The sequence below is a fragment of the Tenebrio molitor genome, chromosome 4 (genome assembly GCF_963966145.1).
Source record: "Tenebrio molitor chromosome 4, icTenMoli1.1, whole genome shotgun sequence".
NCBI lineage: Eukaryota > Metazoa > Arthropoda > Insecta > Coleoptera > Tenebrionidae > Tenebrio > Tenebrio molitor.
In genome coordinates, this window is record NC_091049.1 from 27,753,071 (window position 1) to 27,779,980 (window position 26,910).

Here is a 26,910-nt window from a genome sequence, read left to right on the forward strand (position 1 = left end):
CTTGTCTTCAAAACGAATCGCTGGCACCCCCCCAAGAGGGACTCTTTCTGTCTTGCAAGGGTTGGAAAGGCCCATTGCACCCGGCTTAGAAGTTAAAGCGACACTGTGAGTGTCATAATCCAATTAGGCGGCCAGGACTGGGTGGGGAAAAAATTTTTTGGTGGCAAAATTGTCCAAAAAGACGGGTTTGACAAATGGGAGAAATGGACGGGCCACGTATCGGCCTAGCCCATTAATAACAATAAAACACAAATAAAACAAATTGGTGCAATATCAAGGGAAAAGATTGAGGACATCCGTATTTACGTGGGAGAAAGATAAAAAAATATCAGTTTCCTAGTTTTGAAGAAAGAAAGGCGACTCGCCAGAGATGGTTATTATATTATGGTAGCTATTTTAATTTGTCCATATAAATGTTAATTTAAAACGATAAAAATCGCTACTTGAAAACTAATTTGTGGCCATCACATCTAATTAAAATTTATGAAATATTATTCTCGGTGAGGAAGTCGTCGGTCTCGGGTTCTTTTTCCAGTTTCGGGCGACGCCCTCTTCCACAAAAAAATAGACGAAAAGGAACATTTTCAGGCAAGTGTCAAGTCTTTTGCTAAACCCGGTCGGGGTCGAAGGGCATTCATAAATTGTGACAGTTTTGGGTCTTTGCAATGGGTTCGCCGAAAGTGACCTCGACTAGTCACATATTTTATAAGCATGGAAAAAAATTCCTAACTACTTAATTAGTCTCGAAATTGCAAAAAAAAATACTAAATGAAGTTAAAGAAATGTTGTTTGATTTTGTTTTTCCTGTTTAGTGTTTTTTTGAGATTTCAAAATGGTTTTATAATTAAAAAATATCATTTGGGGAATTATGTCATTATTTTAGAAGTCTAGAACTTGAACTTGAGTTAATACAAGAATTAAGAATAGGAGAGAAACAGAAAAATACAAAGAAAGTAAAATAAAAAGACAGACAAAAAAAACAGAGAAGTACATAATGATTATTTTGCTTGCTCTTCGAGACAAAAAAAAATATTTAAAAAGAAACAGTAGACCAATCATTATCTTTGGTGTTTTTTACAAGGACCAACAATTTTGTTTCACCCTGTAAATAGAGCTTATGTTAAAAATTTAAGTTAGTTTTGGAAACTTTTTGGAAAATTACGTAGAAAAATAATAATAAAAAGGAAAAAGGGAGAACAATAAAATAAGTATCATAACAAGGTAGGTACATAATATTTTGATTTTTCTTTGTAATGAAAAATGTTGTTTCTTCCTATTGGTTGCCCAAAAGTGGTAAACCAGGTGGTCAAAAAAAGCAAATTTATTTAGTTTCTGGAAAATGTAGATTACACTTGATAGTCCTTCAGATTTACTCTAAAAAAATTGCAAATGAAATGATAGAATGAAGGAATTATTGAAAATAATTAAAATATTGAAATGAAATAAATAAAAAAATATTTTCGTGCATTTCTTTGGAAGTGAAAATTTGCAGTCACTCTGTATATAAATTTATAGCACAACTATAATTTAAATTTGGAAAATAAATACATATGTACTTAATAAATACATAAATAAGTACCTAAAAAATTATTGCAGATCGTTTAAAAATTACGTAATATAAACAATACATAATATGTAAAACAAATATAACGATGAGGAAATAATAGAAAAAAAACAGAGATTAAATAATTTACAAAATCACGAGTATGATTATCTTGGTGTCCTTGTTGGTCACAAAAATGTAAAAAAATAAAATCTATCTGTACAGAATTAAAAAAAAAATGCATGTAATGAAAATATTAAAAAAAAATTGAACGGAAAACGCTAATGGCAATAAAAATTACTATTGCCAATGATGAAGCTTTTTTTTCCCTATAAAAGAGTGGGCCAGATTTTCTTATTGTTTGTTTTTTTTTATAAATTTCAATTTCTCTTACAGATTTATTTAGTTAAGGAAGAATTATGCAATGCAAATAAAATGAGAAGAATATGAGAGATGAAAGAAAAATGAAAAATATAAGAATATGTGCAAAGGACTAAAACAAAACTTTTGTTTATTTCTTTACAGTTTTTTACAGATTTTTAGAAATGTGAAGATCTGCAATTAATGTAACAGTTTTAACGGAAAAATATGGAAAGGAAAAAAGGCAAAATAAAATAACAATAATTTGAATGCATTTTTGCACTCGCAAAGCTAGAAAAAGTGAGAATAGAATGAGAAGAATAAAAAGAATGGAACGAAACGGAACAAACAAACAATAAATGAACGAAACGGTAAACAAGAAGTTGGTAAAACTGGTAGCAAAAAACAAAGCAATAAATAGGAACTTAACACGATAGCGATAACAATAACAAACAAAACTATCGGGTGTTAGACGAGATAATTTAAATATAATCACAAAAAGGAACCGAATGATAAACCGACGAAATTGTGGAAGTGTGAGGGGAAATAAAAAAATTAAATTCGCACAGGAAATATGTAAGAAAAATGGGAAAAAACGCAACAAAAATTACTCATTATTAATTCGAAAAGGGGGTTCACCAAAAAATTGGGAATTTAATATTTCACAAAGATTTTAATAAGAATCGTACGGACGTGAGAACTGGGAAATAAAATGAGTGAAGCTTGAAAAGCAGAAAAAAATTATGCAGGGTAAGCGAGAAACGTATTAAATAACTAATAGCAAGTGGTTGATCGTGACAAATGCGTGAGAAATTATGAAAGACAGTTAGTTGATGGGGAAAAATAGGAAAAGGAAACAAATCGCAGCTAAAACCATTTAGAAGGAAAAGAAAGAATTCTAGTTCAGTTTAAAATGTCGCAAATTTTTTTGTTGCGCGATATAAAAGGATTGAAGCGAAGGAGAGAAAAGGAAAAATGAAAATGTCCCGAATTCGCAACGCGCCCAACGCGACATTTCCACGCGGAAATCCTAGTTTCCAGCGCCTCATTGCGCAACAAAAACACCGAGCGCACCATTTTCCGCGGCGTTTCCACCGCCAACAAACAAACCGTGCGGCGATTCTTGCAATTCCTTCCAGCCGAATCATCAGGTTCGCCGGGGGCCCGGGGGCGGCCGAATTGGCGGCGACTCAGCGTTTTAATTAGGTCCGCCGCATCGATCGCGCAATCGGAAGAATCCGCTGACGGTGAGGGCGCAAAGTCGGTACCTTGAACTTGACTCGGGGGGGGTGGCGGTCCACTTCACATGCCGCCTCCGCACTCAGCCACAACACAAAAAAAAAATCAAATAAATCCGGCGCACGAATCACTGGGGCAACGAAACGGGGTGGAAGAAGCACACAAGAGAACTGAAAATGGGGGTTGTGCGACACGAGGCCCGTACTTCCCTGCTGAAGCCACGGAGTGCGACTGAAGCCGTACGGAATTCGAAAATACGACGTTTCCCCCACTCCCGCTCCGGGTGCCCCCTCCCTGCCCCAAAAAATTTCAGCCAAATCTTGGATTTAGATTGGCTGAAATCGTAAATAGAGGTACATTTCGTGTGTGCATCGCGCCCGTAAAAAATGCCACTGCGGATGCGTCAATTTCGCAAATTCCGACTGTACTCCACACGAGAGAGAGAGAACGCACGAGAGAGAGGGGGACAGCGATCGGCTGTTGTTTTCATTCATCGCGGCCGCTCCGTGCTCGACTTTTCGGAATTTTTTCTTCGCCGTTTTCGGCGTGGGTGGACGGCTGGAATTCCGCCCGGGGCCGGGGGCGGCGAGGTGCCGCCGACAGGTGGACGGACGGTTGCGAAGCGCGAAGCTGGACGCAGAGGATGGAGCGATTATAGAACTTCGACGCGATAACAACGATAACAATAACAGACGAAATTCCTGGCTGCCTCGAAAACCAGATTATTTCAATTCAACCGCAAAACGGAACTGGATGATAAAAGACGATGTGGAGGAAAGGAGGTTTTTTTTCGCTTGGGGTAGTGGGAGGGAAAAATTGATACGAAATTTAATTAAAACGGGGCTGGGAAAGAGGAGCTGATAAAGATGGCGATGAAAGAAAACGACCAACAAATAATTTAAATAATAATAAACCCAAATTGGAAATAAATTAAATAAAATGTAATGTTTTGTGATTGGAACGATTTCCAATTTAATTAATTAAAAATTAAAACTAATTACAATTTGGACAATCACGAATTAAATTAACCCGCAGAAAAAATGCTTAGTTTGATGTGTCCACTTGAGTTTTCATGTACCAATAATAATAATAATAAATCAATTAATTAATTCAAACTATGTAATTCCACTACGATTACATTTTGCCCAATTACTATGTAATTAAATTAATCAACACAAAATATACTGGACTGTACTCTTCACGTCGATAGAATTTTCCTGTGCCAATAGAATAGTAATAATTAAATCACTAATTAATGCACCGAAAAGAGACTCTATTTCGGACGCATTGCCAAAAGTGCCTTTTGTCCTCGCCTGTTGTCAAGCCTCGGCTGCGCCTCGGCCACAACTATTCCATTTCACTTGATAAAATCCTTGTTCCGTTTACATTAATTACCCACTGATTAAAATGCATCATAATTAAATTTTGTGCAGTCACTAATTGCCGCACCAAGGTGCAGAGATTTTCGTTTCTGCTTGTGATAAAATTTTCTTGTGTCGTCTGTGCTAATTAAAAATGTTATTTAAACGAATTCCGCTGTAATTACATTTTATTCAATCACTATTTGATTTGATTTTCTTTATTTACGATTACATTACCTTGCGCTAATTCAGATTAAATAAAATTAATTCTACTAGATGTTAAATTAATATACGGAAAATGTGTTTCATTTGATTTTTTCATACGTTCCACAGGATTTTCTTTAATAATGATTTCTTTTTAATAATAATAATAATCCAATCAGTAATTAATGCACAGATGAACGGAAAATGTGTTTCTTTATTTATCATAAAATTTCTTGTGTGGTCCGTGCTAATTAAAAATGTAATTCGAATTAATTCCACTATAATTACACATTTTATTCAATTAGTAATTTATTAATAAACAATGTATTTTCAGTTGATTTGATTTTCATTAGAAAAATTTTTCTGTGTTAATTGAACATTTAATTAAAATTATGTAACTAAAAAATTTTCTTCAGTGACTAATTAAAAGTGCGTTTCCAATTAATTCGATTTTCTCAATTTACCATAAAATTTAGAAACCAAATAATACTTGTGTATTTAATTTGACTATTTAATTTAATTGTCTAATTCTGATTTAATTCCACTGGAGGTGGACTAATAATTTTTGCTAGTTGTTTGTTCCAGTATTGATAATAATTATTTTTTACGACCTACACAGCCAGTAAACGTGGCTTATCGGCTGGAAAATAGATAAAGAATTTTTACGTAAAAAATCTAAACACCGTTCACATTGTTTTGGCATAATAGGAGGCCATAATTTATTTTTTTAACGTTGGACACACTGTCACTAAAGTTCCTGAAATGCCTGGCCTGTCAAAATGAATATGACATGTTGCCGAGTTTCCCGCGATGTCTGAGTATTCGTCTATTGCAAACTAGTAAAACTGACAACAATGCACTACACATTGATGCTGTTTATAACCTCAAACTTAGAAAAACATAACCTAATTCAACGCACAGTTCTAAACATCACGAGGATCATAGAATAATAGAGAGAAGTCGATTTACGTAAAAATGGAATTTAAAAAAGAAAATGCCAGATAATTTTGAGAGAGCAAACTGCAACACAAATTAGACGGAAACAAGTACAAATTGTGAAGAAGGGTTTAAAAGGAAATTAATGGGTTGGCTGGCGAGGGGGAGAGAGAGAGACAGAGAATTACAAGGGCAGTGGCAGTTGTAACACTAAGGGTTCAAAGGGTTCAGCGGTAAATAAAGCACTTATCAACACCGTTGAATCGATGTTTTAGGAGTTTGAAACATGAAAGAAGATGTGAAATTTCAGAAAAGTGTTTAAAAAATTGAGTGAAATCTAAAACACTGTAAAACTCTTCAGCTCTTTTCGGACACTGCTATATAATTTTTTTTTCTTCAAATGTCAGTCATACTGATGGATTGATAATGGTAAAGTGTCATTGCCAGGCATCTGACGAGCTGACGAGCGGCAGATAAAGTTATTATCTCCGCTGACGAGCGGCAGATAAAGTAAATTAGCTAAAACATTTGAAATGCCTAACTCAAATTTTGACAAATTCGTTTATGAGTCTGAAATATTAAAGCTGAAGAAGCTGAAGAAGAAAAACATCTTTAATAAATAAGACTAAGAAAATAAAAATAAAAAAATTATTTGTCATATTAAAATAATAATTGGTTTGGTGTATTTTGACGTCACAAGAAAAAAAAGTGCCCAAAAAATAAGTAGAACGCAATAAGCAAGCACTAGAGGATAGATCTGGGGAGTGGGAAGGCTGCTCCAGCTGGCAATACAGATTTGGCTCAATTTTGCTTCCTCCTTTCTTCCAGGATCGCAAAAAAGTGCATTTTTTCCTGCTCAGAAAATTTCCTGTGAACCACCCTCGTGGTACAGTGTCATTGCCCAACGGATTTATTTTCCCAGAGAAAAGAGAATGATCTGAGAGACCACCGGTACGTGACCGACATAGATAAAGCCAGTTGAGAAATTTAAATCCAAATCAAACACACAGAGAGACTTATTGTGTCTCGTTCCAGTCGGTGTGGGTTCAGATGTGTAAAATCCGGCTCTGCGAAACCACTTCCTATTTTAGAATTGGGAAAAATTTACATTCGTTTTGTGTCAGCTCCATTAAAATTTAGTGTGTCAATTGAAACCTAATAAATCAAGTGGCAGTCCAACCTTGAAACCACTCCCTGTATATTCATTAATAATTATTTCTATTGTTGAGTCAGCCATTTAAATTAAACATCACAATCTAATTATTTGTAAAGTAATGACCATATTATTTGACTTTAATCTGGAATTAAATTTAAAATTATTTGTTCGCAAACTGACTAACCCACGAAGTCGTTCGCGCTCCATTCGATCCCCTCAATAAACAATTTCTCTCCATTTTTATTTCCCATTTCCGAAAAATCTCAAACCACTAAATATTTGCAAAGCACCAAAATTAAAACAGCTCAAATTGATTATTGGGAAAAATATACAGGGTGGAGCATTAAAAATCTTAAAAAACTTGTGTCAGGTTGTTCATTACACTTCTGGTTGCCGCAGAGTGATTGAAAGAACTGTCCAAACTGTCAAAATAATAAAATAAGTTCTTGGCTGTCAAAAATGACGAAAAAACCCCCCAAAAAAAAAAATCATCATGATGATAAGTGCTGTGATGGATTAATTATTTGGCTTTAAAAACGTTAGTAATAATAATAATGGATAGATTTAGTTCTTACGTCCAGCCTTTCTCCCGATTGTCAGTTGTTTTCAGTTGTTTTTCCCGATGCACTGGCACAATATCAGCGCGAAGCGCGATTTTCCAAGTGATAATTTGTTAGTGTCATTTTTGAGGTGAATGCGGTCGGTCACGGCACACCGCGATTCCGGTTTCGCGTAGTCGCGAGATTCGCGTTTTTCGGCGGGAAATTCGAACGGAGGGGACCGCCATCGGGAGCCGGCAAAACCAATAAAAGATGTGTCGGTCGTAAAAAATGAACGTTAATCGTGGTGTATCAGGTGCGAGATGAAAACCGAGCGCGAGCAACACCTCTAAGGTAGCGGATCGAAATACCGTCGAGGGACATATCGAATATCAGGTTTGCAAGCAACCGAAGAAAACAGTAGTAAAGTATAGGTAGGTAGGCTGTTCCACTCTACACGTAGGTTACTTAACACAATAAAATATCAATCGAATCAATTTCGAATTTCTCCTACGTTATATTATATTTTATTGTAATGAAACAGCTAACAGACAAAGAACATTAAAGCGCTCGCTGCTCGTATCGCAATAATAACAACAACAATAATATTTTATTATTATAAAATAATTTTAATGGGATTAATTGAAACACAGGAAGTTCGATGCGAAAGCCGTCAAATTACACGACCATTGTTTATTTTAACAACATTTTAGGCACGCCGAGCCGCCGATTTGGGGAGGACGGAGTGCCGCCGAGCCCCACCCTCCCCTACCGACAACTGAATTGTTAAGTAAATCGTGCGAAATTGCCTACCCTGCTTCGTTATACATGAAATTTATTTTTTAATCGAATCGGACAGTGGCGCCGGCAAAAATCAATCAACGAGCTGAATGTCAAAAAATATGTACAAAATTTGTCAAAACTACTTCTTGTTGTGTTTATTTGTAAAACACGAAGAACTCTCTTTGCCACCGGTGCAACATTTTATTTAATAACAACGTGCAATTTTTTTTTTGTGATGAGGCGTGGTTTCACCTTTTTTATAATTCTCAAAATTATAGAACTGGATCAGAAAAGAATTTCCACGATGTTCTTGGGAAGCTTTTGGAAACCTAATTTAACAGAAAATTAACAACATTCTGCGCTTTTCGTCTCTTTCCACACTTTATCTGTTTTCCTTCCCGTCCCATTTTCTCCTCGCGTACGTTTCCACAAACAATTGAGATTCTCCTCACGTCCCCCCATGCACGCCAACTCTGGCGTTAGCGCGTAATAAGTCAACGATGTGTCACATTTGCAGATTTTAAATGTCCGCCATTGACGTCCGCCTCGTCTTTATATTTTCTAAGTACAAAACGCACATCTATAAAAAGAACTCTTGTTTATTCATAATGAGATTGACGCGTAATTTTTTCAATTAAAATGTGAAATGTGCAAGACATGACTACATTATAAAATTCTTTTTATTGCTTGCTCGCTTCCTGTCTTGATAATGATAATAATTATTCATCGAGCATACAAATTAGACAAAAAAGATGGTGTGTCATCGCTTTATTTATTTATTTTTTTTTTTTTGTGGCCGCTTTTCGGGGGAAACTGGCCTAACGGTCCGACCGCCAGTGGCGTTCGTCCCGAGCAAATCACAGTTTTTCGAGCTTTGAGGCGTCCTCGACGTCCATCTGCTCTACCCGTTCGATTTTTTTTTTATTGTTTTGCAAATTCCGACTGATCTACCTAAGTTTTTCCCAAGAATGCTCCCTGTGACATCGCACGAATGAGCAAACTTAACGCCAGGTGGCTGGAAAAAAAACCGCACCTACATTTGCATTTTTACCTGTTTTTTATCAAAGGGTGGAAAGGATTCGGATGTCGGCCAGGTAAGGGTCGGACGGGGTGTGCGATACGTTTAGACGGGGTTCAAAGGGGCAAAAAATCTCCGGTTGTGCAAGAAAACACCGAATCTAGAGAATCTTGCCCAACCAGGTAAACCACTCACAATTATTATTATTATCATCGTTATTATCTCAAACTCGGTGTGAAAACTCTTGCTCAACCATGTTAAACCAATTATTATTATCATTATTGTTAAAGCGCTAAACCACAAAGCATAAATCAAATAAATGAGAGAAGAAACCAGAATTTCGGAAAAAATAATACATAATAATCACAAGTATGTATTAGCTAATTTTTTTTGTAGTTACTTAACTAAGTCAGTTAATATGATTTTAAGTTAATCTAGCTCAAAAACAATTTTATCCTGGTGGCATTTAGATTGGTAATTGTAGTAATTTATTACAAAACGATTTTTGATTGGTTGCAATTTGCGCTAATGCACTTTGTAATTTTCACAAGTGCAGGAGTCTGTCAGTCAATTAAGTATACCGGGTGAATCGAAAACCTAATTGTTCTAGGTGTTTTTCTTTTAGTCTGCAGCATTTGTTGATTTCTTCATTTGAACAACCCTGTATTTCACATTTTTGGACTTGGAAACAACGTGTAATTATTGCAAGTTCTTAGAATTAATTAAATCTAAATATTTTTTTTTTATTGCTCAAGTAACTTCATTACATTTTTATTTTGTTGTTTTTATTTTAAAAATCAGACTCAACACGCATGAGCAAATGTGCATTTAATCACTTGTACGGTTGGGGTTCTCGCCTTCGGCTCAGACGCCCAACTTCCGTACTCGTGATTAAATGCACTACTTTGCTCACTTGTACTGAAAATACATATTTTACACTTTTTTAAAATTATTATTACATATTATTTCATTACTCATTCGATTTATAAAAAAAATAACAGCAATTATATTGTACTAACTTCACTTTACAAAGCCTTTGAAGACAATTACCATTCCGTTATATGTTTCTGTTGTGTAACACCATTTCGTAACTTCTAATCTACTTCTAATGACGTTGTAACTGTTGAAAGCTGATTAAGTCGATTGATAAAACGAGCCGATGGTAATTCAGTGGTCATGTTTATGAAACATCTTCAACACTCTTTTTGTGCTACTTTTTACAAAATATAATCTCATTTAATGAACAAGACAAGGAGCTCTAAGCGATCACAGAAGTGTGCCAGTGAAGATAGCACCAGGTGGACAAAAACATATTTTTTTCTTGCTACAACAAAAATGTTGAAGATTTTTTTGGTGGAATGGTGTCAGAACAATTAAAAAAAGCAGTCACGAGATCGAAAAATCTTGAATTTCGTTAATTTATCAAAATCAAAAAGATTTCGATTCTTCAATACATATTTGTAAAGGTGTTGGATTTTCTCATGGGTTGTGAGTCATATCTGCCACAAATTTTTACAGATTTTTCACTGGTTTATCGCTCCGCCTTCGCGCAGATATTTCCAAGGTCACAGCCCATGAGAGAATCCAACACCTCTACTTCTCGTAGACAAAAAGAAAAAAAAAGACTACACGGCTAGTCATTGGATCTTGATCTTTTAAAAAATAACAAAATACAGTGTAGTTTTTTTACGGAGCTCACTCTGTATATTAAACAAACTAGAAGTCATGTTCCAATATAGAACAAAAAAATTCAAAATAATGCTGTATTTGATGGAGACGACATCCCATGAGGATGCAGTCCAAAGATGACTGACTCTTTGGTCGCCTGATTTAGCATCACTGGAAATTATCTAGTACTGTGCAAGCCATTTTCGTGTTGTTTCTTTTTTGTTCCTCCAGATTTCTTCCAGTCCCTTCAGACGGCATCCAGTAGCGCCGTCGCCGATTTGTCACTCATGTCTACAGTAACTAATTTAAGTTGTTTTATTCATCATGCTTCATCAGCAGCTCGATGTTCATGCAGACTTCTCGAAGGCGTTCGATCGTGTCGACCGCACCATTATTCTTAATAAATTAAAATTTTATGGTCTGAATGACGAATTGATTGAATTATTGGCGTCACATTTGCAGAATAGACAACTTATTCCATTAGTATCGGTGCGCGCAGGGCTCTCCACCGGGACCTCTCCTATTCCCGCTCCGTACATTTCGGCACTTTGTCCGGCGCTCATTTTAATTTTGTTGCGTCAATTTGTTCTACATTGTCTTATCCAGCGATTGGATTCTTGTAATCTGTTTGACAATGAAGGCAATTAATATAAAATTTAACTCAAATACAGTTTATTATTATTGTTAAATGAGCCGCGCGACCGTATAATTCGAGGTTTCATTTTGGTTTTCGACCACGATCAGTGTTTTCGATATTATGAATTAATTAAAACTGCAATTCGACTTCTACTGGATTTGGACGCGAATTAAACGGTTGTAATTCAAGCACTTGACAACAAATCGGTACAGAGCTGAATCCTACGGAATTTGCGTGGAAGAGCTGTTCTGGCTTGACCAAGATAGGGAACGTTTCCTGCAACCCTTGGCTCGTCGGAAGGGGTCAGATTAATGAAGGGGTGGTGAACGCATAATAGAGAAAAAAATCTAAAAATGAGATGAACACGTACCTGCGATATAGCGGAGTAACAATGAAACCGGCGGTAAGAGGTATCAAGGATCAATCGGAAGAAGAAATTTGGGGACGGGACAAAGGAAGTGAAGATGTTTGATTTATTCGAGGGGAGATGTTTTGAAATGAGAGGGTAGATGAGGAAATACAGAAATCGGGCATTAAAAATGGGATGAAAGGTCGCCTATTATGAAATAAACGGCAATAAAGAAATAAAAAAAATCACGAAAAAAATACACTGGGAAGCTTGGTGTTTTCAGTCAAAATGTGCTGCTCCTACAACTTGGTGGCTTTTCGTTCTTCTTTATGGAGTCTTGTCTGGATTCTATCCAGATTACTGGTGACTCTCAGAGGACAAATTGCTCCCAAATTATTCACACACATGAATTCAGGAGATTTTTTGATAAGGCGTGGTTGGTCGAGCGTTGTCAAAATTTTTGGCATCTCCTTGGTGTTTATTTTTCTTGTGGCCAAACAACAGAAGAAGATCACCAAGTAATTTTATACTAATCTCCAACACTTCATCTATCACATTAAAGCAAATTGCAATAGCAATAGATAAGAAAAATAGAAGAAAGAAGATATTAGGAAGGTTTGGAATTTTTGGTCACAGTTTTTTCCTGCAACGTTGTGTTTTACCGATGATAAAAATTATTAAACATGGAATTAACGAATAAGAATGAAGCAGAAAATAGAAAATGCGCTGCTCCTGAATTTTCTTTGGTAGCTTCTTGATCTTTATCCTCTGCGTCCAGATCTACCTTACACAAAAATTCAGAAGATTTTTTTGACTTGCTGTTGTTGGTCGAAAGATGTCAGAATTGTTGGCACACCTGTGGTACTCACTTTTGTCAAAGCTAAATGACGGAAGATATCACCCAGCCATATTTACAAATCTTCAATTCTTCACCTGTCATGTCTAGATTCTGTAACCGGGGACTCTCCCAGGACAAATTGCTCCCAAATCATCCACACACATTAATTCAGTGGAATTTTTGATACGGCGTGGTTGGTCGAGCCATGTCAAAATTTTTGGCATCTCCTTGGTGTTTATTTTTCTCGTGGCCAAACAATAGAAGAAGATCACCAAGTTTTTTATTAATCTCCAACACTTCATCTATCACATTAAAGCAAATTGCAATAGCAATAGATAAGAAAAATAGAAGAAAGACGATATTGGAAAGCTTGGAATTTTTGGTCACAGTTTTTTCCTGCAACGTTGTGTTTTACCGATGATAAAAATTATTAAACATGGAATTAACGAATAAGAATGAAGCAGAAAATAGAAAATGCGCTGCTCCTGAATCTTCTTTGATAGCTTCTTGATCTTTATCCTCTGCGTCCAAATCTACCTTACACAAAAATTCAGAAGATTTTTTTGACTTGCTGTTGTTGGTCGAAAGATGTTAGAATTGTTGGCACACTTTTCTCAAAGCTCAATGATGGAAGATATCACCCAGCCATATTTACAAATCTTCAATTCTTCATCTATCATGTTTAGATTCTGTCACCGCTGACTCTCCGAGGACAAATTGCTCTCAGATCATCCACACACATTAATTCAGGAGAATTTTTGATACGGCGTGGTTGGTCGAGCGTTGTCAAAATTTTTGGCATCTCCTTGGTGTTTATTTTTCTCGTGGCCAAACAACAGAAGAAGAGCACCAAGTGATTTTTTATTCATCTCCACCACTTCATCTATCACATTAAAGCAAATTGCAATAGCAATAGATAAGAAAAATAGAAGAAAGACGATATTGGAAAGCTTGGAATTTTTGGTCACAGTTTTTTCCTGCAACGTTGTGTTTTACCGATGATAAAAATTATTAAACATGGAATTAACGAATAAGAATGAAGCAGAAAATAGAAAATGCGCTGCTCCTGAATCTTCTTTGGTAGCTTCTTGATCTTTATCCTCTGCGTCCAGATCTACCTTACACAAAAATTCAGAAGATTTTTTTGACTTGCTGTTGTTGGTCGAAAGATGTCAGAATTGTTGACACACCTGTGGTACTCACTTTTGTCAAAGCTAAATGACGGAAGATATCACCCAGCCATATTTACAAATCTTCAATTCTTCACCTGTCATGTCTAGATTCTGTAACCGGGGACTCTCCCAAGACAAATTGCTCCCAAATCATCCACACACATTAATTCAGTGGAATTTTTGATACGGCGTGGTTGGTCGAGCCATGTCAAAATTTTTGGCATCTCCTTGGTGTTTATTTTTCTCGTGGCCAAACAATAGAAGAAGATCACCAAGTTTTTTATTAATCTCCAACACTTCATCTATCACATTAAAGCAAATTGCAATAGCAATAGATAAGAAAAATAGAAGAAAGAAGATATTAGGAAGGTTTGGAATTTTTGGTCACAGTTTTTTCCTGCAACGTTGTGTTTTCCCGATGATAAAAATTATTAAACATGGAATTAACGAATAAGAATGAAGCAGAAAATAGAAAATGCGCTGCTCTTGAATCTTCTTTGGTAGCTTCTTGATCTTTATCCTCTGCGTCCAAATCTACCTTAGAGAAAAATTCAGAAGATTTTTTTGACTTGCTGTTGTTGGTCGAAAGATGTCAGAAATGTTGGCACTCACGTGGTGCTCATTTTTCTCGAAGCTAACTCTTGTAACTGATAAAATTGGTCAGCGTAAATATTTTAGAAGATTTATTGTTACTGTTGACAAGTCGCACAACAAAAAGTACGTTTTGTCCTCGGCTGTGTTAAGCCTCGGCTGCGCCTCGGCCAGAAAACTCAGACTCGGGCACTTTTTGGCCTTGATACGCAAGTAACTATAGTTTCAGCTTAAAACTGATTCGATTTAATCTTTAATCGTTCTTCATGTGGTTGAAAGAGATGAAGAAGCGAACGACAGAGAATGAAGATAGATCGTGTGAAGAAGGGAGTAACGTGTGGGTATTAAAAATTAATGGAATTGGTGTTTTGCGGTGGAGTCCGTCCCTGGGCGTCCGTCTGGGCATTTTATTATATATTTTGTCGTAAAAACAAAGAAGTCGGCCGAGTTGTGCGAAGTGGCGTAGTAGAAGAAAAAAAGCATCATGAGAGAGCCCAACCATCAGCGAAAAGAAACGAACGGACGAACGAACGCAACACATTTCAATAAGTCGGAGCGAGCGTATATAAAACCATTTCATTTTGCCGAAAAATATAAAAGCTCCCGGCCGTGGTATGGTGCAAGAGGAGGACAACAGCCGGCGCAAATAATGCCCAGACGAGGAGAGAAGCAGCGCTCATATGGGTCTGCGACCAGGACCAAAAAAAGAACCGGAGGAGACCGTGTGCATATAAGAGCCGAAAATATTAGAGTCCGTCCTCGTCCAACTTTATTACCTATACGAAAAGGATTTTTATGGTACGGCATTTTTATTGCGGACAAGTTTTAAAAATTCAAAAAACAACTGAAAATCGCAGACAAAATAAATCATAAAGCCGCGTGCAGACCGGAGAGAGGGAATTCGACTTGGACCGGCGATGGGAAAAAACAAAACAGACTATACCTACACATTCGGGACTAGTCTGGGGCCTTAAAATTCGACCGTTTTAATTGCATTTTTAAATGAGTTGTGCGAGTTTTAAGGGCACAATGCAGTGAATTTATATTGGTTTATTAATTTTAATTTGACAGGGCCGGCGGGGCCGAGACCGCAAAAACTAGAACATGTCTGGTGGTAAGGCACGCACGGACCGCGTCGGGGACCGATCCTTTTCAACGCCCGAACTATATTGCGTATGGTAATTGCGCGATCCGGGCTACCGGATTTTCGACTGTACGTTTTTTATCCACGAAAATTCATTCCTGATCAAATTGGACACAAATCTGGCGCTTAATAGGGCTAAATTGATAGCTTCTCATCAGTCTTGCTGAAGCAATTTTCTTCATCAAATTTTCTCTTTCATCTTTCTTCCTCCTCTCTTTTCAATCCTCATCCTACTCATTGTTATTTTTTATCTTTAAAAATGTTTACGTTTATTTATTCTTTTCCCCCTATTTTTATTTCTTCAATCTTCCTCCTCATCGATTTATTGTGATTTTAGATTTTCTCTTTTACTTTGGAAATTCACCAATCATAGTTATTAATACTGACACAGAATTACCATTTACATAATTAATTTTGTTCCAAACGTAATTGATTGCACTTAAATCTGGTTGTACAGAGGGTCAGATATCGCAATATCCTACCTTTCGAAAATTTTTGACAAGTCATGTAGCAAACATGTATTTTCCCTCGCTTTATTACGTCCTAAACTTTAGATCATCTTCGGTTACTCTGAATCGTGTTCCAGGCATATTTAATAGGAGGCAAATCTGGTTGTAAAAGGGGTTGGGGAAGCTTCGCAACGTTGACCCCTTTCAACCGATATGGTGTACCGGTGGTGTGTAACAGAAGGCATTATCTTGTTAAAATGCAGGGTTGCTACATCTTTTTTTTTAATAAAAATAATCAAGACTAGCTAAAATCGCAGCTACTTTCCTCTTAGAGTCTCCAGAAATTTTTTTGAGTCCTCTCAAATTTTTTCTTATTTTATTCATGGTTTTTCCTTCCATTGACCTAATTCATCTAATCATTGCTAACTAATTCTACTGTTTTTTTTTACATTTTTTATTGAGTTTTCTTTTGCATCCTTGGTGGTATTTTTAAGCTCTTGCTCTATTATTCTTCCCTTATTTATTATATAATTTATTTATTTATTTTTTTTATTATATTAATTTTTCACTGGTTTGTCGCTCCGCCTTCGCGCAGATATTTCCAAGGTCACAGCCCATGAGAGAATCCAACACCTCTACAGCTACTATCTCCAATGTAATTAGACATCTTGTTTTGAAATGTATTGAAAATAGTACAAACAAGCATGAAAGATATTAAAATATAACATCTTTTTTTTCCTATTCTTGCAACATCTCAATACATATTTTAATTTAATTTAATTTATTTAACATTATTAAAGTATTTTCTCTTATATTCGCATTTTTCACACGTTTTCTCTCATTCTCATTCATTAGCCATTTACGTGCTTTATTTAAAGATATTATTTTTTTCTTTCTTTTAATCCCTTGTACTTCTTGCAGCTTTTACGTTTTCACAATATTTTTTCTTATTCATTATTTATTGTGATTTCTTTTGTTTCTTTTCTCTGTTTTTTTAATTCACATCCGATTCTATTATATGTAGTAATATTCTTTTCTTTGCCATTCTTCTTTTGCATTACTTAAACATTTTCTGAATATCTCCCCTTTGTTTCCCATTTTGTGCCATGTTTTTTTGGTGTATTTCTCATCTTGGTTTCTCTTTATCTTACATTTATCTTTCTTTCTTGTTCCACTTCACGTATTCTTCTTCTTCTATTTAATTTTTGGTCGATAATTTTCATTTTACATTTCCCTTCTTATTCTTTCTCAGAACTTGCCAAATAATCATTTTTCACCCTTATTTATTTATTTTTTGTAGTTTTCTCTTTTTTCCTCTTTCTTCTTTTTAACAAGCATTTTCTACAACTGAAGAGTTGTACCAGAACAAGACGAGAACATTGAGTGGTGCTGTCAATAATCTCTGGTTTACTGAGAATCCCTGAGACACTCCTTTACCAGCCTCCAGTTACACCCACCGTTGTTATTTCTTGATGTATTCCTCTTTTCAGATGTTTACTCAATTCTTTGTCTTCACAGAAAAGTTGTAAACACACTAATTAATTTTAAAGACTTGATAAACGAAAGAAAACGTTCTTGGAACTTAACCGCGATCAAAGTCTACCACATGTGTAATATTTATCCAATTATTTCACTTTTTTCTAAATAAAAATATTAATGAAATTCCAATAATTTTACCGTTGACGTTGTTTTGGCAAAAAATTGGAAACCTAATAAATTACTGCGAAACGCAAAATTAACAAATTAGCACCATTTACGTCAGCGCGCAGCTCCATCTATAATGTGGTCGCGTAAGGCACGCGAACCAATCCGGTTAATTTCAAACACCCTATATATTGATGCAAATGACCCTCGCAAAAAAGGTCAAAACCCGTAATTATTGTATTAACAGGGTATTAATTTCGCAATTTAAATAATTAATTCAACTTTATAATAAAGTTATTCTGAAGAATCGATTTACATAATTAATTGTTGGCCACTTATATATAAGGCGGGTCAAAAAACCCGAAATGTGAAACCGATAGTAATTTATTGCGCCGGGCTCACCGACACGGTGTGAAAAATAATTTATTGGCCGGATCTATAAATAAAAGAAGAAAGAAGAAGAAAAAAATGTGTGTTTATTTTTTTTCAGATAATTGTTTGCTTCCTATAATTTGCAATCAATTATTCTGGCTTGGGATGAAATAGAATCTCAAACAAACACTCGGGATTTTGTTTATTAGAGTCACCCTGTATAACAAGAAATTTGAAATTAAAAAAAAAATTGATGGTAATAAGAATAATAGTATTGGCGATGACGATAGTAATGCTTTTTTTCTGTGTGAATAATATTAAAAGGAAGAAGAATAAGAAGAAAGAGGAAAGTAACAAAAATAATAATGGTGGTAATAAATTTGCGAAATTTGTCTTGGTTGGTTTTGACCGATTTTTTTTTCCGGTAAAAAACTTCGCAACCCCGGCGGGTTTCCGAGGCCACCCCGTTTTTTATTTTTTCCCACAGACCGTGAAATCGTCGCACTCGACCTCCACATTGGCCCCACTCGAAGGTCCAAAACGGTCGAAATCGTAAAAATCCTCTCGCAGGATGTTAAAAAAGACGACGACGAATAAAAAAGGTCGACGAGGGCACCGTCCTGTTTATATAATCGTTAAATGGCCATTACCGACGCAACAATCCTCGTCCACCCTAAATTTCGCAGCAGGTGAGCAAGAGAGGCGACCGTGTCGAGATAATTTAGGAGCCGAGGGGCACCGCAAGACGGTCAAAAGGGTCCACTTACGGCGACAATGAGCTAATGGCATTATCTACCTGTCACAACACAAAAAAGTGTGAAATGCCGACTTCTGACCAGATGAATGCGATATTGGCAGCCGGCAGGGAATTGCCAATTTTTTTCGATTTTTTTTGTAACGACAGCGATACTGTGTGGAAACGGATCAAAGAAAAGAGAAATATTTATTAGCAATAGTAAAAGAGAAGGAATTGAGAAACGGAAACTGATAATAATTAATTAGTCCGGCCTGAATGCCGTGTCACCGTGTTTCTGTTTCTTTTTCGATTCTTAACCTATTATTTAGATGTCGTCACACCACATCTTCCTTAGTCTTCTTGTTAAAATGCAATTCTGGGTCATTTTGGGTGTTCAGAGAGTTAAAAGTACAAGATATTTCAAGGACGACGGAATCAAATATGGCTCTAATTACTTTAATTAAGACAGAAATAATTTTTAAACACGTTTCGTACTGCCTAAAAAAATTAAACTGTCCGTTTTGCCTAAAATCTAGGCCTAGAGATACCCAACGAGAGTTGTGAAAGTAATTACTGATTACTATCGGGTGTTCATTTAAAAATGTATCCACAAAGTAGGCGTTGAAGAGTCGATTGTGAACGGATTACAAATCACGGATCGCCTAACCTCATTCTGCAGACGACGAATGGTGCGTTCACAATCGACTCTTAAACTCCAAATTTGGGAATAAATTTAAATGAATACTTGATATTATTTAATGCGTTTAAAAACGAAACGGATATTTTAATATAATGAAAATGTTAAAAATTTAGCAGAACGGGAAAAGTAAAAAAGAAAAAAAAATGTATCTAAAAATATAATCGAAAAAATTAGAGATGAAGAGGCATAATCAAATAACACAAAACAATAACGAAATTAACTGTGAAATTAATGATCAACGGATTGAAATTAGTAGTAAATTTTATTGTCTAAACATTATTGACGTAGATAATAAAATAGTAGTGACTTTCCTGTAATTAATAATTTCATTATCACACAAATTTTCAAAATCGAATCGAGGAAAAGTTTAGCAGAGCTTATATATTCCACAAAGTGTCCATAAAAGAATGTAAGTATGTCAAGAGTCATGTGAAATTTGAATATATTTGATTTGTGCCGCTTTGTAGCATATAGTGGTACCAAATAGAAAAACAGAGGTTATGTAAGTCCAGTAGTGACAGGTTTTTAACAAAGATTGTTTAAATAATTTGATATTTGACTGTTGACATCTGATTTGACGGCTTCAACGCCTCGATATAGTTCCGCACAATAAAATTACAGAGCTGCACAATTCCACGGGACTCTTGATATACCTACGTTCTTTTATAGACACTTTGTAATTCTCACATTTAATACTAATCGGAATGAAACAAGGTGACCCATTAAGTCCTTTGTAGTTTTGTTTGGCTATAAATCCATCATCAGATATACTTAATAGTTCTGATTATGGATTTAACATCAAAATTGACAAAGGAATGGAATCCAAATTATCCAATACAAAAATTAGAACAACAATTTTATAGTAGAATGAAATGTTTACTTGAGACTCTTCTAACTGGAAATAATGTAATGAGGACTCTCTACTTATGCTGTTCCGTTATTTATTAACTTATTCATTTGGCTTTATTAAACGGAGATATTCGGAATATTAACATTGAAGTGAGGACCTAATTCACAAAATGTAATATACATCGTTCGAAACCAGCAATTGGAAGATTCAATTTATCACGTATATTAATGATAATTGGTCATTGCAGATATGCTGAGTTTATTAATTTGTTTGGTGATGATACATTGTTAATTAGCAGAGCTGCACAATTCCACAGGACTCTTGATATACATATACCTACATTCTTTTATAGACACTCTGTAATTCTCACATTTAATACCACGTGATAGGGATTTAAACGGTAGTGAAGACAACATAAATAATACTCTTAATGAAATAGTGGTAAATTGAAAGAATAATATCATCAGCTCAATAGAAATATGTAATAAAAATAAATTAAAATGGTCACAAATTATAAACTGATTCCTGGCGTAAAAACAATTTAAAATAATATTTTTATATTGTTAGAAATGGTTTTAACGTGGAACGAGATGGCATAGTATTCACCCTGGATTTATAGGGCGGAGGGTCTATATCGAAGGGTGGATTTAGTGTCGCTAAAATATTTTATCATTGCTTCATAATAACATCCGCAATGATCAATTAATCTGGCCTGAATGCTGTGTCACCTTGTATGGAGGACCAGAACATAATAGTAATAATAATAATAACCGGCTTTATTCAGGCGAAGTATGGCTAGGCTATTCCACTTAACCTCGTCTCATACAAAATAAACAATAATTATTGTACATAAAAAGGAGACATTTTATTAAAAAACAGACATGTGAGGATAAAAGAAAAGAAAAAATGCATCAAGTGTGTAACAATAATGATATTTTTTTGATTGTTGTCTAAAAACGTGAAATATAGTCGGACCGTTATAGATGTGGATTGGGGACTTGTCGTTAAGTTGGCAGTACCGGGAAAAGTAACTAGGCGCGCTTGTAAGATATTTGGAGTTTATGACAGATTTCTCACTAACGTACAGTTCAATCATAAGTTTTAAGCGACCTTGAGTTTGACAATCCGCATCTAAAACGCTTATACAATAGGTATTTTATTTTTGCGCTTCGACCAGAATCAAAAAAATTCTTGTCCTCGGTGGTGTCTTGGGAGGGTCGCCCTTTGGCCCTGGTAGAAAAGGCGCTATGTCCCCACCGCGCCGCGAAAAAAGGGGCACCCCCGGATTTATGCAAATCGGATTTATGTTAATTAGGCGTTGTAACACGTTTTAGGAGGACTTTCGCGATGTCGGGTACACGTTGTTCGTGACAATGACGGATGGCGGGCCGCCTGTAACATTTAAATTTTCGCAACTTTTTACCCATTTAATGCGCGACATCATTTAGCAGAACTGACATCAACAGGGTGTAATTTCCAAAGTCGGGACTCGCGGTTATCATCATGATAATTCGGGCGAGGAGTGGGCCACTTGTCATCAACTTGAAAATGTTGCTTGCCGCAGTTGGTAAGCTTGTTTTTGCATGACTGCTTCGCGTGCAGACGCCTCCGGCTCGATTTATTACGCCCGGACCAGATCCCGGTCCTGCCAACTTCGTCCTTCAGATATTATCCTGCGGTGGCTCCGAAACCACCACAATTATAGACCAAATTCACAAAAACTACCCGGGCATACTAGACTCCCCCTTTCGCACCTTCTCCAGGTTTTCAATCATTTTCCACCAAAAATTGCAGATTTTTGTGGTCCCAAAAAATCCTGCGACTCATGGACTCCCGCAAGGATCACCTCCCGGGCCAATTCTTTTCGCGCTTCTGGGAAAAAAGTGCGCTGGCTCGTTCAAATCTTCAGAATAAAGCGGAATGGTAATGAAGTGTCGAAAAAAATTGTACTGTCCAGCCAAGGTGACATCGGAAAGTACCAGATGATTCGATGGAGTTGACGACACCGCGACAAAAAAGTATGCATAAGTGATATTTGCCTCGTTTATTGCAGCGTCACGGTGGAAAATATTGTACGAAAATGACAATAATAATTTAAATACGAGGAGAATATGGCGGGACTTGTCGGATAAGGAGTATGGGAAGTGAATAGAAGGAAGACGGTTCTGGAAAGCGCTCGTAACCGTTTCCTGTCGCATACGTTTAGTACCCACATAAGGACAATATAATTATCCTTTGCGTATGGACAAAAATTCCCCATATTAATAAGCGATATGTCATCCGTAAAGTATTTGTATGTTATATTAAAATGAATGTTGTTGAGCATGTTATTATTTAGTTAGAATTCCTGTCGCCTTGAATAATTTTATTATGGTACCTAAATGGATGATTTATGAATTATTAAAAGTACGTTATTTCCAGCATTAAGAATACATTAAAAACGACAAGTAAATAGGTGGGTATACATGTATAAATTCGAGTTTTATTACTTTATTTTCATTGGCATTTCGTTTTATTTATTTTGGATTTGTGGAATGTTGTATTTTTATCTATCTACAGACTCTTCACCGATCTATCATTGCGGTGCCGCTCTTAAGGTGAGGCTTCGCCGCAATCATTTCCGCGCACCATCCAACCCGTTTCCATAAAAACATTCCTCAAAACAAACTGACAACTTGCAAAGAAGAGTGCAGCGACGAGGTAGGGTGAATCCTGTCGGACGAGTCCTGGACACTGAATCTCGAAATTATCCACACGAATACCGCTCGGGTTTCATAAATTAACTGTCTGACGGTCCAGCTGTGACAAAGGGGATTTTTCTATTATTTTAAAAGAAACGGTAGATTTGGCTGCGCAACACAGTGTTTTTTAATCTCTTGATATTGTAAAAATCAGTTGTTTTTGTATTCTTTTTTTTCATAAAATGCATTGTTATACTGTTGTTTAAACGTTGCTAAATCAAGTTTCTACCGTCGTTTGCGCCAGCGTATTGACCAACCGCCAGGTTTGCGGATCTAACACCTCTTGATATTCTGTGTGGTCACATTTGAGGCATTTACGAAGAAAGTATTTCATTTTTTTTTCTGCTTTGCTATTTTTTCTATTCATTTACAATCTACGGACTCTTCTATATGTGTCTAATTTCTTCTAAGAATTTAAAATATTTTAACACTATTCTACATTTATAAATTGCATCTGCATTATAATAGCAAAGACCTGTTCTGTTTTACAATACACAAGGTTGGCATCTGTGTATTCTAGGCATTCTTCTACACTTCCTTTACACACATTTTTGGCAAGATTTTTTTTTACATCATCTACATCTACAATACTAGATGTGTTTCTAACCTTTAATTCTACCCTCAAGTTTTAAAATTTCTTACTAACTTTACACTGATTGTTTCAGTGGGAAATTTAATCTAGAAATGTTGTTAACTTCCAATCTACATCTGTAGCATTCTTCTGCAAGTTCTATCGCACTTTTCAAAACACGAGCTTCAGTTTTTCTCTTCTATTTCTTCTAAACAAGAGTGTTACCACTTCTACTCTACGTTTCCTGTAATACTGATTTCTGCAGAAAATCTACTTCTAGATTCTTTATTACATCAGATGCATCAGATGCAGATGCAGATAGATTTTAAAATGACACCACCTGATTCGCATTCTGGATTCTATTCTCTCCGTTTGAATCTTCTTACAAAGTTTAGACTTCATAATTCATTTTCTAATTATAATCTACATCTGTAACATTCTTCTAAGTTCTATCGCATTTTTCAAAACACAATCTTCAATTTCTTCCTTCTATTTCTTCTAAACAAGAGTGTTACCACTTCTACTCTACATTTCGTGTAATAATGATTTCTGCACAAAAGCTACTTCTAGATTCTTTATTACATCAGCTGCATCAGATGCAGATGCAGATAGATTTTAAGATGACACCACCTGATTCGCATTCTAGATTCTATTCTCTCCGTTTGAATCTTCTTACAAGGTTTAACTCCATAATTGACTCCATAATTCATTTTCTAATCATAATCTACATCTGTAACATTCTTCTGTAAGTTCTATGGCATTTTTCAAAACACAATCTTCAATTTTTTCCTTCTATTTCTTCTAAGCACTTCTACTCTACGTTCCGTGTAATACCGATTTCTGCACAAAATCTACTTCTAGATTCTTTATTACATCAGCTGCATTTGCTGCAGATAGATAGATTTTAAGATGACACCACCTGATTCGCATTCTAGATTCTATTCTCTCCGTCTGAACCTTCTTAAAAAGTTTAGACTCCACAATTGACTCCATAATTCATTCTATAATCATAATCTACATCTGTAACGTTCTTCTACATATTCCACTGCATTTTTCTGCTACGCAGCTCCCCTTTTCACTTATAATCTACATCTACATCTAATAGCAAAAATCCTGTTGCATTTTACAACGTACAAACTTGATTCTAGGCATCTGTTTCTTCTAAGCACACTTTCACTCTAAATTCAATGTAACATTGATTCCTTGAGAAAACCAAATTCTCTATTTCTTATAGTTTTCTATTCAAATCTCTATTCTAAATCTTGATACCAATTCTACATCTAGATTCTTTAATTCTGATCTACGTTTGATGAAACTCTACTCTCTAACTCTTATTGCTTCGCTCTGTTCCTGTTGCATTTTACAATGTAGAAACTTGATTCTCAGCATCTGTTCTATTCTACTATTCTAATCTCTTTTCTAAATTTGTTACCAATTCTATGTCTACAGATTCTACCCTACGAATGATTCTTTAATTCTAATCTACGTCAGAATCTCTCTTGTCGCTTCTCTGTGTCACGTGCGACTCCGCTCTACATTTCTAACCTAAAAAATCATCATTGACAACAATAAATTGCTCATTCTAGTGCGAAACTTGCTTTTAGGATTAAGCTACTCTGTTCGCTCGAGCAGAAAATGTATTCTAGAATGTTTTTTGGTGTGATCACCATCTGTAACATTTTCGTGAGACAACACCGACTCTCGTTTAAAACAATCCTCCCAAAAATGTACTTTTGTGGTGATTTTTTCTTTTGTATTTTGTCGACAACAACAGATGTACTGGTTGTAATCTTGACGGAAACGTTTTGTCTAATCTCAGCGCAGTTGTAGTCTCGTGTTATTTGTTACGGTCAACGAATCACAAGTCGACAAAGACATCGGTGGCAACCTTCACCCAAAGCAAGAATCCTCAATTTGTTACTATGTACACAACCGATAGTGTGTGTTTAACTGTATTCCGGATCATCGCCGGAGAATTTACGCTCCTCGACGGACATCAATAATAAAAAGGCAAACAAACGCATCGAAACGAACAATAAAAACGTCAATACGCCTCGCCATTAAAAGCGCCTCGGCGGGAATTTTCCCATCGCGAAAAAAATTTCGCCGACCTCCAACCCTTGTGCGGAAAGTGCGATTCCTCGCGAATTATTCATAAAATTCCGTATGGATCACCTTGAATGGGAAACTCTATACGTGTGTGAATGCGAACGCACATTTTCACTTTTTAAGCCTGAATCGCTTCGGCACGGTCAGTTTACAGCATTTTTTTATTTTAGCACGTTTCTTTGATTCGGTAAAGGGGAGGCTAAGGTTACACAAGGAATCGGCGCTGAGGGGTGCGCTTTCGCCGAGAAAGGGTGCCGGTTTGCACCCGATACGGGAATGTGGCCAGTTTCCTTCAAAATTTGTAATTTGATCGAAACTTTATTGTTTCGATTAAAAGTCGATTCACAAAAATTAATTTATGGGAGGGACGCCTAGACCGTGACTGCTGTTTGTTATTTAATACCGGTACAACACAGTCTAATGTACCGTTAACTCAAAATGCGGCTTCGGAAATATAAACAATTCGAGAAAATTCACAAGTGCAGAGGCGACTGGAGCTAATTGTAATTAATTATAATTATTTCCACAAGCAGCGATAATTATTTCTTAAAATTATTCAAACAGTTATATTGTATCATGTATTTAATTTGCTTACTTTGTGTATTTCAATTTTAATTAATTAATTAATTTCGATTAATCACAGTCACAGTGGATGACAATAATGACTTGAGCGTACAAGAATCTCTTGTTATTAACTCATTTCACGACGATTTTTACACAATTCTATTAATTTACATAATTTCAACCGATTACTTTAATTTAATTTGTGAATTAATTTATGGAGGGAACGCTTAATTCGAAACTGAATTATTATTCAGTACTACCTTCACGACAACCCAAAGAATCGTTCTACTAATTCTTTTAATTAATTTGCTAATTTGTAGTTTCCGCGTGTTGTTAACCTTAAGAAAAATTAATTAACATAACATTCAGTAAAACAATATTTGAATGTTAATTCTTTACTTGATAAATGAATCATTGACAATTATTTTTTAAAGCAATAATTCGTAAATTATGTATAAAGAATTTTTAGTACATATTAGTAACTTTACTGATTAGTAATTTAACAATTTTTAGAAAATTATTTCCTTACGTAATAATTAACCAATTAATTAATTTTATATTACATTAAAAAATACTCGTGTTGGCGAACGTTAATTTATTAATTTAATAATTTTATGGTTTGAAGAAATTAGTAAT

General features: G+C 35.6%; 1 protein-coding gene and 1 long non-coding RNA gene across 5 annotated transcripts in view; one reads left to right on the forward strand and one right to left on the reverse strand.

The window, feature by feature from the left end:
• Window positions 1-26,910, reverse strand: part of LOC138130039 (zinc finger protein castor homolog 1-like) — a 144,804-nt gene that overhangs the window by 73,139 nt on the left and 44,755 nt on the right. For 3 of the 4 annotated variants that reach the window (XM_069046406.1, XM_069046407.1, XM_069046404.1), the window contains exon 1: window positions 3,172-3,384. The exons of the other annotated variant lie outside the window; for it this stretch is intronic. The gene's annotated coding sequence lies outside the window, so the exon portion shown is untranslated. Of the gene's footprint in view, window positions 1-3,171; window positions 3,385-26,910 lie in introns of those variants that run through there. 4 annotated transcript variants of the gene reach the window in all.
• LOC138129602 (uncharacterized) overlaps window positions 7,383-26,910 on the forward strand; it is a 45,363-nt gene continuing 25,835 nt past the window's right edge. Inside the window, exon 1 of the long non-coding RNA XR_011159277.1 lies at window positions 7,383-7,772. This is a non-coding gene — a long non-coding RNA (uncharacterized lncRNA). The remainder of the gene's footprint in view (window positions 7,773-26,910) is intronic.